The sequence below is a fragment of the Sphaeramia orbicularis genome, chromosome 21 (genome assembly GCF_902148855.1).
Source record: "Sphaeramia orbicularis chromosome 21, fSphaOr1.1, whole genome shotgun sequence".
NCBI classification, from domain to species: Eukaryota; Metazoa; Chordata; class Actinopteri; order Kurtiformes; family Apogonidae; genus Sphaeramia; species Sphaeramia orbicularis.
Window position 1 is genome coordinate 58,904,895 of NC_043977.1, and position 12,698 is coordinate 58,917,592.

The 12,698-nt window shown below is 41.4% G+C and overlaps 1 protein-coding gene across 7 annotated transcripts in view; it reads left to right on the plus strand.

Annotated features, from left to right (window-relative positions):
• Positions 1–11,502: 11,502 nt before the first annotated feature.
• The window catches only part of LOC115413034 (PTB domain-containing engulfment adapter protein 1-like), an 82,193-nt gene continuing 80,997 nt past the window's right edge, over positions 11,503–12,698 (plus strand). For all 7 annotated transcript variants that reach the window (XR_003934419.1, XM_030125772.1, XM_030125768.1 and 4 more), the window contains exon 1: positions 11,503–11,609. The gene's annotated coding sequence lies outside the window, so the exon portion shown is untranslated. The remainder of the gene's footprint in view (positions 11,610–12,698) is intronic.

Sequence of the window (12,698 nt, forward strand, 5' to 3'; positions counted from 1 at the left end):
ATGGAACCATTTATGCTTTTAATGTGTTTGGGTAAAATAATAGAATAACACCAGAATGTGCATCTGAACACCTTCTGTCCATGTTCAGAAACTGTTCCCTTCAAAATGAAGGAGCAGGTTACTGTAGAACAGCATGAAGTGGACCTACAGCCCAGTCACATGTGGTGACCAGACAGAAGAATCACACATTAGTGGTCCTCTGGGACCAGGACCAGATCCAGACCCTAACCCACTGGGACCAGGACCAGATCCAGACCCTAACCCTAACCCACTGGGACCAGGACCAGATCCAGACCCTAACCCACTGGGACCAGATCCAGATCCAGACCCTAACCCTAACCCACTGGGACCAGGACCAGATCCAGACCCTAACCCACTGGGACCAGATCCAGATCCAGACCCTAACCCTAACCCACTGGGACCAGGACCAGATCCAGACCCTAACCCTAACCCACTGGGACCAGGACCAGATCCAGACCCTAACCCACTGGGACTAGATCCAGACCCTAACCCTAACCCACTGGGACCAGATCCAGATCCAGACCCTAACCCTAACCCACTGGGACCAGATCCAGATCCAGACCCTAACCCACTGGGACCAGATCCAGACCCTAACCCTAACCCACTGGGACCAGGACCAGATCCAGACCCTAACCCACTGGGACCAGATCCAGATCCAGACCCTAACCCTAACCCACTGGGACCAGGACCAGATCCAGACCCTAACCCTAACCCACTGGGACCAGGACCAGATCCAGACCCTAACCCACTGGGACCAGATCCAGACCCTAACCCTAACCCACTGGGACCAGATCCAGATCCAGACCCTAACCCACTGGGACCAGATCCAGATCCAGACCCTAACCCACTGGGACCAGATCCAGACCCTAACCCACTGGGACCAGGACCAGATCCAGACCCTAACCCTAACCCACTGGGACCAGGACCAGATCCAGACCCTAACCCTAACCCACTGGGACCAGGACCAGATCCAGACCCTAACCCTAACCCACTGGGACCAGGACCAGATCCAGACCCTAACCCTAACCCACTGCTGTCCCTCTGTCTTTGAATGTTATGGTTTTTACCTTACCGGCCGACAGGCCATTAGCTATTGTCATCATCTGTCGTCGTCTGTCGTTGTTGTTTGTCGTCGTTACAGAACTTTCAGTCGTCTTCTTCTCCAAAACTCCAGTTCTGATTGCTTTCAAACTTGGTGTACAGCTTCTGTATGATGATGTCAACTAGGGATGTAACCATTACCAGTATAATGATAAACCGCTGTAAAATTTCCAACAGTTAGTATTACCGTTTAAATTCTAATTATTATGAAAACCGTGTTCGATTACCGCACTTTGAAAACTCTCGGTACTGTTCATTTCCTGCAGAAGCAGTTCCACTCCAGGTGTGTGTTCAGTTTGGAATGTTTGGCCTCTGAAAACATGGGGAAGGAACCTGCACCCACAGCTGCACAGGTTCAGGGATAGCAGCTACTGCACGGACCTGGTCCGTCCGACTGCGGGTCGGTCTGAACAAGCACATGCACGGACTCAGTCTCTCTGTCGGTGCAGCGTCTGCAGTGATGCAGTCGCTGTACCGGTCGGTTGTGGTGAAGAAGGAGCTGAGCCGAGAGGCGAAGCTCTCAATTTACCGGTCAGTCTACGTTCCTACCCTCACCTATGGTCACATTTCAACAATACTGTGATAATCATGAGAACTGTGATCATTTTGGTCTCAGTAACTGTGATATGAAATGTTCCTATGGTTCCATCCCTACTGTCAACACAAGGGATTGAAATTATTTGGATCTGGATCTGATTCTGGATTTGGTGCCACTTTGAAAAATGTTCCCATTCTAACAGATAGGAAGTGGATTGATCCAGTAAATCAGTATCAGTGATATGAAGTGTGAATTTGAATTTTTGACAGATCTGATTGAATATGAGCAAAACATGGACTGTTTCTGTAATAGAATAAATACACAGAACTGGAGCAGAAGAAATGGATCTGGATACATTTACCTGAGCTTTGAATTTGGACGCTCAGATACAGGGACACTGGTCCGATTTTTAAATACTGAATTCTCTTATTTTTATGACTGTGCTGCATGAATAAAAAACACACTTTAGTTTCAAACAAACTGCTGATACTGGATTTAGACCTGATGAAGTGCTCCTGAAGCCCCTCCCCACTCATCTGTCGTAGGCGTCTTAAATGCAGTCGCAATATTTGAACAAACATTAAAAAGTCCTTCAGAAATAAATGCGAAGGCACTGAACTGTAGTCTAATAGTTGTTGGTGGTGTGTGTTTGTGGACAGGCTGCTGCAGCTGTTGGGTTCTGTGTGGAAGTGGGCCGGGCTCGCTCCACCTTTGACTGCAGCACTCAGTGGGGGGGGGCAAACCCGTTGGATTTACAAGAATTGAAGTGTAATTCTGTGTCCTGGTGAATGTGACTGCACTGTAAAAAAAATCTGTAATTTAACAGAATTTTCACTGTTTATTTGACAGATTTTTCCTGTATTTTTAAGATAAAAATATCAATGAAATGATAAAAACAGACTGTGATTTTACATGTCAAATGGAAAAGAACACAAATATAACTGTGAATAACCAGAAAATTTAAGTTTTTAAGAGGATTTTTTTGTTTTTTCACAGAAAAATACAGTTCAAATACATTTGCAAATGTATCATAATTTCACAAATATTTCTTTTCTATTTATGAGATTAAACTGTTAGTTTAAAGTTTAATACTGTAAAAAAAATAAAACCAGATAAAGTTACTGACAGTTAACAGTAACAGAAGTATTAGTTCTGTCAGTTGAACCAGACCTGTTTGTTCATTGACAAATATCTTGTGTAATTACAGGAGGTTTCACAACACAAATGTTGAATAAATGTATTTTTGTGAATGTATAACATGTATAAGCACTGATAAACTGTCCAAATACAGTTTTTATCAGTGGATTGGACAACTGAGTCTGTTAAATTACAGATTTTTTTTTATTTTTTTTTTTTACAGTGTATGGAGGATTTTCATTTTCATTTTTTGGTTTTGTTCATTGTTTCTTTCTTATTTATTATTATTTAACACTGTTTTATTAAAGAATGGTTATTTGAAGCATCCTAAAAGCACTTTTTACTGTTTTTACCGAGAGGCAGATGTTAGTTCCTTTGGAAACGAGGAGAATTAGAAAAAAATTGAAAAATTTTGTGATATAACATTAGATCCTGTTGTGATCAAATAAAAATGTGTTTAGTATTTGTGCAGATTTCTGGTGGAATTCAATTCTTCAAGGAAATCTTTAAAAAAACAAACAAAAAGAAAACAAACCAAAAATGGCCTTTTTGCCAGTATTCTGACATATGGTGTGTTGATCCCAGTGTTGTCATTTGGATGGTATCTCCAGACTGTTCCTGCTCAGTTCCTTTTCAGTGTGTGTTTGGTCCCAGTTGAACTCCAGTCTGTCTGAAGTTGACATGGTTGAATGTGGTGGGTGTTGAACTGGGTCAGGTTGCATATTAAAGCTGCTGTACGTTCCCTCTCTTCTTAAGCATACCACAGGCTTTTGCTGCATCAGAACTCTCTGGAGCGTTGGGGGTGTTTGCTTTGCAGCTTTTTTCCATTTTTTCAGATGCATTATGTTCTATGAACAGGGTTTGAAACCCTTATGTTCTTCTCAGCTATTCAGCAGATGTGGTTTTATTCATTAAACCATCGACTGACTCCACCGCAAGGTTCCAACAGCTCTGGAGTTTTCAATCCAGTGTAGTTTGATTCACTTTGGACTTTTTTTCTCTAATTCAGTTGGTTTTAATTAGTTTTTAGAGCAGGTTTGATAGTTTTCATTACTTTTCGTTTTTTTTCTAAATGCTTAGTTTTAGTTTGAATTCCCTCCACCAGGAGGTATTGTGATCACTCTGCTTTGTGTGTTTGCGTGCATGCATGTTTGTGTGTGTGTTTGTTCGATTGTTAGCAGGATAACTCAAAAAGTTACAGATGGATTTTCATGAAATTTTCAGGAAATGTTTATTCTGGCACAAGGAAGAAATGAGTAAATTTTGGTGGTGATCAGGGGGTGTGGGGGGGGCAGATCTGTCTTGGCAGAGGTCTGCACTCTCAGAGTGCTTTTTTTATTTGTGTGTTTGTTTGTTTTCATCTTTAGCACACGCGGTGACAGGTCTGTTAAAGCTGTGGACCACGTCTATGGAATGACCTGCCTCTACACCTACGGTCCATGGACTCTGTACAGAGCTTTAAGAAACACCTCAAAACCCTCCTGTTCAAAAAGGCTTTTTAGTCTCCCACCTGACCCAGGACCACCACAGACTGATTACACTCTATGTATTCATCATAACGTACTCCATGTGTCACCCCCCCCCCCCCCCCCCCCCCCCCCAGTCTCTCTATATCTCTATCGCTCTCTCTTTTCTCCTCCTTTACTCTCTCTCTCTCTCTTTAACCCCACTGGTCCAGGCAGACGTCCATCCTCCAGGAGTCTGGGTCTGCTCCAGGTTTCTGCTGTTAAAGGGAAGTTTTTCCTCGCCAGTGTCACCAATCACAAGTGTTTGCTCCTGAAGGATTCTGTTGGGTCTGTAAACTTAATCTGATTCTGATTTGAATTGATAAAGCACTTTGTGACTCTGTCTGTGAAAAGTGCTCTAGAAATAAAATTTACTTTACTTTACTTTAGTGTAAAACTCTTCCACCCATCTTTCCCAGATCTTCCCCACAGATAGGCCTAGGCCCTGGGACCAGCCCAGTCCATTTTGGTCCCAGTAGGACAAAGTTCAAGGTCACAGCAAGGTCACAACATCTACAGTTTTCCATCTGTCATCATTGAGACATTTTCCAAAATTCATCCAAAATTCCAAACGACTCCGATTCTCCTCCAGCTGGATCCACCTGTAGCTTAGAACAATCTTTTGTATCTGGAACTAAATTGTCCACATCCACCCCCCCACCCCCCTCCGCCCACCCCCACCCCCCCATGAGGCTAAAGGGTCAGTTTGACCCCATGACCAGGACATATTCTCTTTAAATCCTATTACTGGGTTCAAACATTTTTTGCCCCAGTCAGACTGACCTCATGAAGTGGTGTTGTGTGTCACAACACTTCTGAGTAGTGTTGGTTCCATCTGGGGTTTTTGTTTCTGATCCAACTGTGTACTGAGGCAAAGTTCTTTCATGGTCTATATGATTACAGTTTTATCTCCCAGCCCTGAACTCTGCTCTTCTCATTTATCAGCTTCTGTTTGGGTTAAAGCTGAAACTGTGGAGGTCAGGATGGTCCAGGTCCAGTGGTCCAGGTCCAGTGGTCCAGGTCCAGTGGTCCAGGGTCGTTGCTTTGTTTGTTTCTTCTGTATCTTGTGGTTCTGGTCCAAACTCTGGCCCAGGTCCAGTCCAGTCCAGAACAAACTGTGTGTGTCGTCCATCTCTTATCTCCAGATTTGGCCGCATGTTTGACACCTGTGCCTTCAAACATTTGAGTCATGAAAACCTGAGTGGATTAAACTGAAATGCTTGATTTGAATGGAATTACTGTTTTAAGTCCAACACACTAAACGCAACGTTCGTTTAACTAAAAATTTGTTGCAATGCCGATTGCTTTGTATAAACATTAGACTGAATATCATCAGTTCATTGGACTCAATTCCAAGATTTAAAGGTGTGGCAGACTTTCACCAGTGTGTCCTCAGGTCTGTCCATCCTCAGTCCTCTCCTCAGTCTCATTGGACTGTTCGTCTGTCTGTCATTCCTCAGCTGAACCTCTTGCTCATGCTGAACAGTTTCTTAGTTCCATCCACCACAAACAAACCATGTGTTTACATTCAGAGTCAGGAGGAACTGGGCATCTGAGGAATTTTGTCGTGAAGTGCATTGTGGGAAACGGAGGTTCGTGCAGCGGCCTGACAGCAGCAGCTGGAACAGACACGACGTGGAAACAGTAGGAGCTCCACTTCCCTCTGTGCGTAGTCCTCCAGCCGTTTCTGCGTTTCACACTGTAAAAAAAAAAAACATAAAAAAAACAGTATTATTCTGGCAGCAGGGGCGCCGAAAAAATACTGTTAAATAACAGAAAATAACCATCTGATAAAATACGGTAATTTTCCATAATTAAAATTCAGTTTTTTGCCCTAACTTTACATGAGATTTTCTGGGTTTTTTTTTCCTTTTTAATGTTTAATACAGAATATTTCCATGTAGTAAAACAATCCAATTCCCTATAAATATATATATAAATAATTTTCAGTGAGACTCAGTTGTCCAATCCACTGATAAAAACTGTATTTGGACAGTTTATCAGTGCTTATACATGTTATACATTCACAAAAATACATTTATTCAACATTTTTGTTGTGAAACCTCCTGTAATTACACAAGATATTTGTCAGTTAACAAACAAGTCTGGTTCAACTGACAGAACTAATACTTCTGTTACTGTTAAATGTCAGTAATTTTTATCTGGTTTTATTGTTTTTTACAGTATTAAACTTTCAATTAACAGTTTAATCTCATAAATAGAAAAGAAATATTTGTGAAATTACGATACATTTGCAAATGTATTTTAACTGTATTTTTCTGTGAAAAAAGAAAAAAATTCTTTTAAAAAATGGAAATTTTCTGGTTATTTGCAGTTATAGTTTTTTCATGTTATTTAAAATCACAGTCTGTTTTGTCATTTCATTGATATTTTCCTGTATCTTAAAAATACAGGAAAAATCTGTAAAATTAACGGTAAAAATTCTGTTAAATTACAGATTTTTTTCACAGTGCAGTCGTTTCCGTGGGTTTGTTTCATCCATATAATATCATGTGGTTGCGCTGCGGCTGCAGGTGGTTCAGTTTAATCCACATGTGCATCTGAACAAACCCACTGGTCTGACTCTGTCAGTGCCTTCAAAGACCAGTGGGAGTCATTTCAGAGGTTTGTGGTCCTGGTCCAGAGTGGTGGTGCATCCTTCCACACCTGTCTGAAGGGTGGATGTGCATCTGTACAGGTTCATCTAACATCAGCATCTGAATACTTAGACCAGAACAGCGTTCCTGATCTGAGTGGAACAGTAAACAGAATTCTAATAAAAGGATGTGTTTTCTGGGACCTGTTTGGCTTCATTCTGCTTTTATCTTCATCTCATAGTCAGTGCTGTCAGTAGGATGGAGTTGGAGTTTTTATGTTTTTTTTTTATAGCTCAGCCTTTTTGAGGTTAAGATCTTTTTAAATCTCTTTGAGTCCTATTTATTGTTTAACCGTGTAAATAAATTTGACTTGGAACAGTAGATGAAGCCTTGTTTTCTGAGTATGCTGCACCGTCTGCTTTGTGCCTTCAAACATGCAAAAACATGGTCATTAAGCAGCTGAATCCTGCATCCACAGCTGTCACTGCGAGGGTGATGTGTCCCGCCCACAGAGGCCACGCCCACAGAGGCCACACCCCTTCATAATCCCCAGAAGTGTGTAATGTGTGCAGCTCTGTAGTAATGTCAGCATGGGTTTCATACAGTTTGTTTTTAACTCTTTGTATTTCATCGACTTGAGCCTTTAACAAAATTTCCAAAACTATTAGAACGTTGATGTGTGTGTGTGTGTGTGTGTGTGTGTGTGGGGGGGGGGGGGGTTCTAATAGTTTTGGATTTTTCATTCTAGTTTAGTTTTATTTAGATTTGACCTTTTTTTCTCTAATTCAGTTTGTTTTAATTCATTTTTAGAGCAGGTTTGATAGTTTTTATTAGTTTTCATTATTTTCTAAATGCTTAGTTGTAGTTTAGTTTTAGTTTAGTTGTAGTTTATTTGTTGTTCAGTTGTAGTTTAGTTGTAGTTCAGTTGTAGTTCAGTTGTAGTTTAGTTGTAGTTTAGTTGTAGTTCAGTTGTAGTTTAGTTGTAGTTCAGTTGTAGTTTAGTTTAGTTCAGTTGTAGTTCAGTTGTAGTTTATTTGTAGTTCAGTTGTAGTTTAGTTGTAGTTTAGTTGTAGTTCAGTTGTAGTTTAGTTGTAGTTCAGTTGTAGTTCAGTTGTAGTTTAGTTGTAGTTCAGTTGTAGTTCAGTTGTAGTTTATTTGTAGTTCAGTTGTAGTTTAGTTGTAGTTTAGTTTAGTTCAGTTGTAGTTTAGTTGTAGTTTAGTTTAGTTCAGTTGTAGTTTAGTTTAGTTCAGTTGTAGTTCAGTTGTAGTTCAGTTGTAGTTCAGTTTAGTTTAGTTGTAGTTCAGTTGTAGTTCAGTTGTGGTTTAGTTGTAGTTCAGTTGTAGTTCAGTTGTAGTTTAGTTGTAGTTCAGTTGTAGTTCAGTTGTAGTTTAGTTGTAGTTCAGTTGTAGTTTAGTTTAGTTTAGTTGTAGTTCAGTTGTAGTTCAGTTGTAGTTCAGTTGTAGTTCAGTTGTAGTTTAGTTGTAGTTCAGTTGTAGTTTAGTTGTAGTTCAGTTGTAGTTCAGTTGTAGTTTAGTTTAGTTTAGTTGTAGTTCAGTTGTAGTTCAGTTGTAGTTCAGTTGTAGTTTAGTTGTAGTTCAGTTGTAGTTCAGTTGTAGTTCAGTTGTAGTTTAGTTGTAGTTCAGTTGTAGTTCAGTTGTAGTTCAGTTGTAGTTCAGTTGTAGTTCAGCTGTAGTTCAGTTGTAGTTCAGTTGTAGTTCAGTTGTAGTTCAGTTGTAGTTTAGTTGTAGTTCAGTTGTAGTTCAGCTGTAGTTCAGTTGTAGTTCAGTTGTAGTTCAGTTGTAGTTTAGTTGTAGTTCAGTTGTAGTTCAGTTGTAGTTTAGTTTAGTTTAGTTGTAGTTCAGTTGTAGTTCAGTTGTAGTTCAGTTGTAGTTCAGTGGTCTCTTTTCTCTTCTTCTCTGTGCTCCTATTCAAATCAATCCCAGACAGGACTCTGCTGCTTTAGTCTCCATGTTTCCAGGTAGAGTGGGGACCAGAAGACGACTGGAAACCACAGTGAACACAAGTGACGGAGCAAAAAGTGTCGTATGGAGACAGCACAGAAAACTGAGAGAGACAAAGAAATCCATTGAACATCAATCTGACATTGACAAAGACCAAAACCAAGGGAATTTGATCCAGAATTTGTATCTGTTTTAGTTAGTTTAGTAAACACACAATACAGTTTCAGTTAGTTATTGGTTTTTTCTGTGAATTTTAAATAGTTTTTATTTATTTCAGGTAACAAAAATGTTTTTTTCAGCTCTAGTTTTTGTCATTTTGTTAGTTTTAGTTAACGATAATAACCTTGGTCTGGGGGGGGTGTTGAACTGATAGGCTGTGTGTGATGTGATCCTCCAGTTCCTGCAGATCCTAACACAGCCTGTAACAGTGTTGCCTTCACTGTCTTTGTCCTTTGCGTTTATCTGTGAATGTCACTCCTCATAAACTCCTTCAGCTCTGATAGTAAAACCACACTAACTCTCATCTAGAAGAACCCTGTGGCTCATTTATCAGCTGTCGTCCAGAAAAGGCCCTTCAGTCTGCACCAGTGGGTCCCATTTCAAACACTGATACTCTGATAAAAGCCCAAAGAAACCATTCAGACCCTGTGTCCAACTTCATAGACCACATCCTGGTTCTGGGTACCCTGTCCAACTTCATAGACCACATCCTGGTTCTGGGTACCCTGTCCAACTTCATAGACCACATCCTGGTTCTGGGTACCCTGTCCAACTTCATAGACCACATCCTGGTTCTGGGTACCCTGTCCAACTTCATAGACCATATCCTGGTTCTGGGTACCCTGTCCAACTTCATAGACCACATCCTGGTTCTGGGTACCCTGTCCAACTTCATAGACCACATCCTGGTTCTGGGTACCCTGTCCAACTTCATAGACCACATCCTGGTTCTGGGTACCCTGTCCAACTTCATAGACCACATCCTGGTTCTGGGTACCCTGTCCAACTTCATAGACCACATCCTGGTTCTGGGTACCCTGTCCAACTTCATAGACCACATCCTGGTTCTGGGTACCCTGTCCAACTTCATAGACCACATCCTGGTTCTGGGTACCCTGTCCAACTTCATAGACCACATCCTGGTTCTGGGTACCCTGTCCAACTTCATAGACCAGATCCATGGTTCTTGGTACTCTGTGTCCCCTCACAGACCAGATCCTGGTTCTGGGTACTCTGTGTCCCCTCACAGACCAGATCCTGGTTCTGGGTACTCTGTGTCCCCTCACAGACCAGATCCATGGTTCTTGGTACTCTGTGTCCCCTCACAGACCAGATCCATGGTTCTTGGTACTCTGTGTCCCCTCACAGACCAGATCCTGGTTCTGGGTACTCTGTGTCCCCTCACAGACCAGATCCTGGTTCTGGGTACTCTGTGTCCCCTCACAGACCAGATCCATGGTTCTTGGTACTCTGTGTCCCCTCACAGACCAGATCCTGGTTCTGGGTACTCTGTGTCCCCTCACAGACCAGATCCTGGTTCTGGGTACTCTGTGTCCCCTCACAGACCAGATCCTGGTTCTGGGTACTCTGTGTCCCCTCACAGACCAGATCCATGGTTCTTGGTACTCTGTGTCCCCTCACAGACCAGATCCTGGTTCTGGGTACTCTGTGTCCCCTCACAGACCAGATCCATGGTTCTTGGTACTCTGTGTCCCCTCACAGACCAGATCCTGGTTCTGGGTACTCTGTGTCCCCTCACAGACCAGATCCTGGTTCTTGGTACTCTGTGTCCCCTCACAGACCAGATCCTGGTTCTGGGTACTCTGTGTCCCCTCACAGACCACATCCTGGTTCTGGGTACTCTGTGTCCCCTCACAGACCAGATCCTGGTTCTGGTTTTTCCCGATGACTCCGTTCATCGATCGTTTTTCTCGGTCCTGCGTCGTTGAAGGTGATTGATGGACGTGTTTGTGTTCGTTCTTTAAACTATGAATAAAAAGTGACAGCTTCCACATCTGCGTCGCTGACACCGTGCTGTAAATGTAATGGAGTACATGTAATGGAGTACATGAGTCAGAATGCTTTATGGGGTTGGACAGAAGGTGGGGCTTATGGGGCGCCAATCAAACATCCTTCATGAATACAGTCGAGTCAGCTGTTCACTCACACTGACAGACAGCAGCTGGAACACAACAACTACACAACAACTACACAACCACAATACACCAGCACCACTGAGATCAGACACATTTAGGATGGAGAAAAAAAAAAAGTGTGCTTTTGTCATGAATGTCCTTTGCAGTGGACAGTTTGTTTTTTTAATCAAACTGTGGAACTCTTGGTTGGTCCTGTTTAATAGTGTGGTGTGAATGTCATGTGACTTTAATGTGAGCGACTGAAACAGTGACAGACTTCAGAGGCTCATGGTTCATCCTAACCACAGCACACACAGATGGGTCTGGGTTCAGTCCAATTCAGATGGGTTCTGTCTGCAGGAAATCAATGGAGTTTTATTTTATACAAATAAATAACTGCATAGATTGTATTAAATGTTATAATGGAATTAGGAGTGAAGCAGTGTGTGTGTGTGTTCATTTATGTGTGTGTGTGTGTGTGTGTATGTGTGTCTGTATGTGTTCATGTGTGTGTTTGTTCTCTCCTCTTGCAGATGCATCACTCAGACTCCATCAGCCTTTAGATGATCAAGGACCAACACACAAAACTGAATGTCATCAGTCTGCAGGAACAGTAAGACACACACACACACACACACACACACACACACACATATACATACATATATATATATATATATATATATATATATATATATATATATATATATATATATATATATATATACATATATATATATATATATATATATATATATGTATGTATGTATGTATATGTGTGTGTGTGTGTGTATATATATATATACACTGAACAAAAATATAAACGCACCACTTTTGTTTTTGCTCCCATTTTTCATGAGCTGAACTCAAAGATCTAAAACTTTTTCTGTGTACACACAAGGTTTATTTCTCTCAAATATTGTTCACAAATCTGTCTACATTTGTGTTAGTGAACACTTGTTCTTTGCTGAGATAATCCATCCACCTCACAGGTGTGGCAGATCAAGATGCTGATTAGACAGCAGGATTTTTGCACAGGTGTGCCTTAGGCTGGCCACAATAAAAAGCCACTCTAAAATGTGCAGTTTTATCACACAGCACAATACCACAGATGTCACAAGTTTGGAGGGAATATGCACTGGTCATGTGACTTCAGGAATCTGCACCAGAGCTTCTGCCTGTGAATTGAATGTTCATTTCTCTGCCATAAGCCATCTCCAAAGCTGTTTCAGAGAATTCATGAAGAAGACTGTGCGAGGAAAATGGTGGTCACACCAAATACTGACTGGTTCTCTGACCCCCCTGGACCACCCAATACAGTAAAAGTGCACATTTTAGAGTGGCCTTTTATTGTGGCCAGCCTAAGGCACACCTGTGCAATAATCCTGCTGTCTAATCAGCATCTGGATCTGCCACACCTGTGAGGTGGATGGATTATCTCAGCAAAGGACAAAGGAGAAGTGCTCACTAACACAGATTTAGACAAATTTATGAACAATATTTGAGAGAAATAGGCCTTTTGTGTACGTAGAAAAAGTTTTAGATCTTTGAGTTCAGCTCATGAAAAATGGGAGCAAAAACAAAAGTGGTGCGTTTATATTTTTGTTCAGTGTGTATACATATATATATATATATATATATATATATATATATATATATATATGGGTGTGTCAGTTCCCAATCAGCCAATCAGATGTCCTCA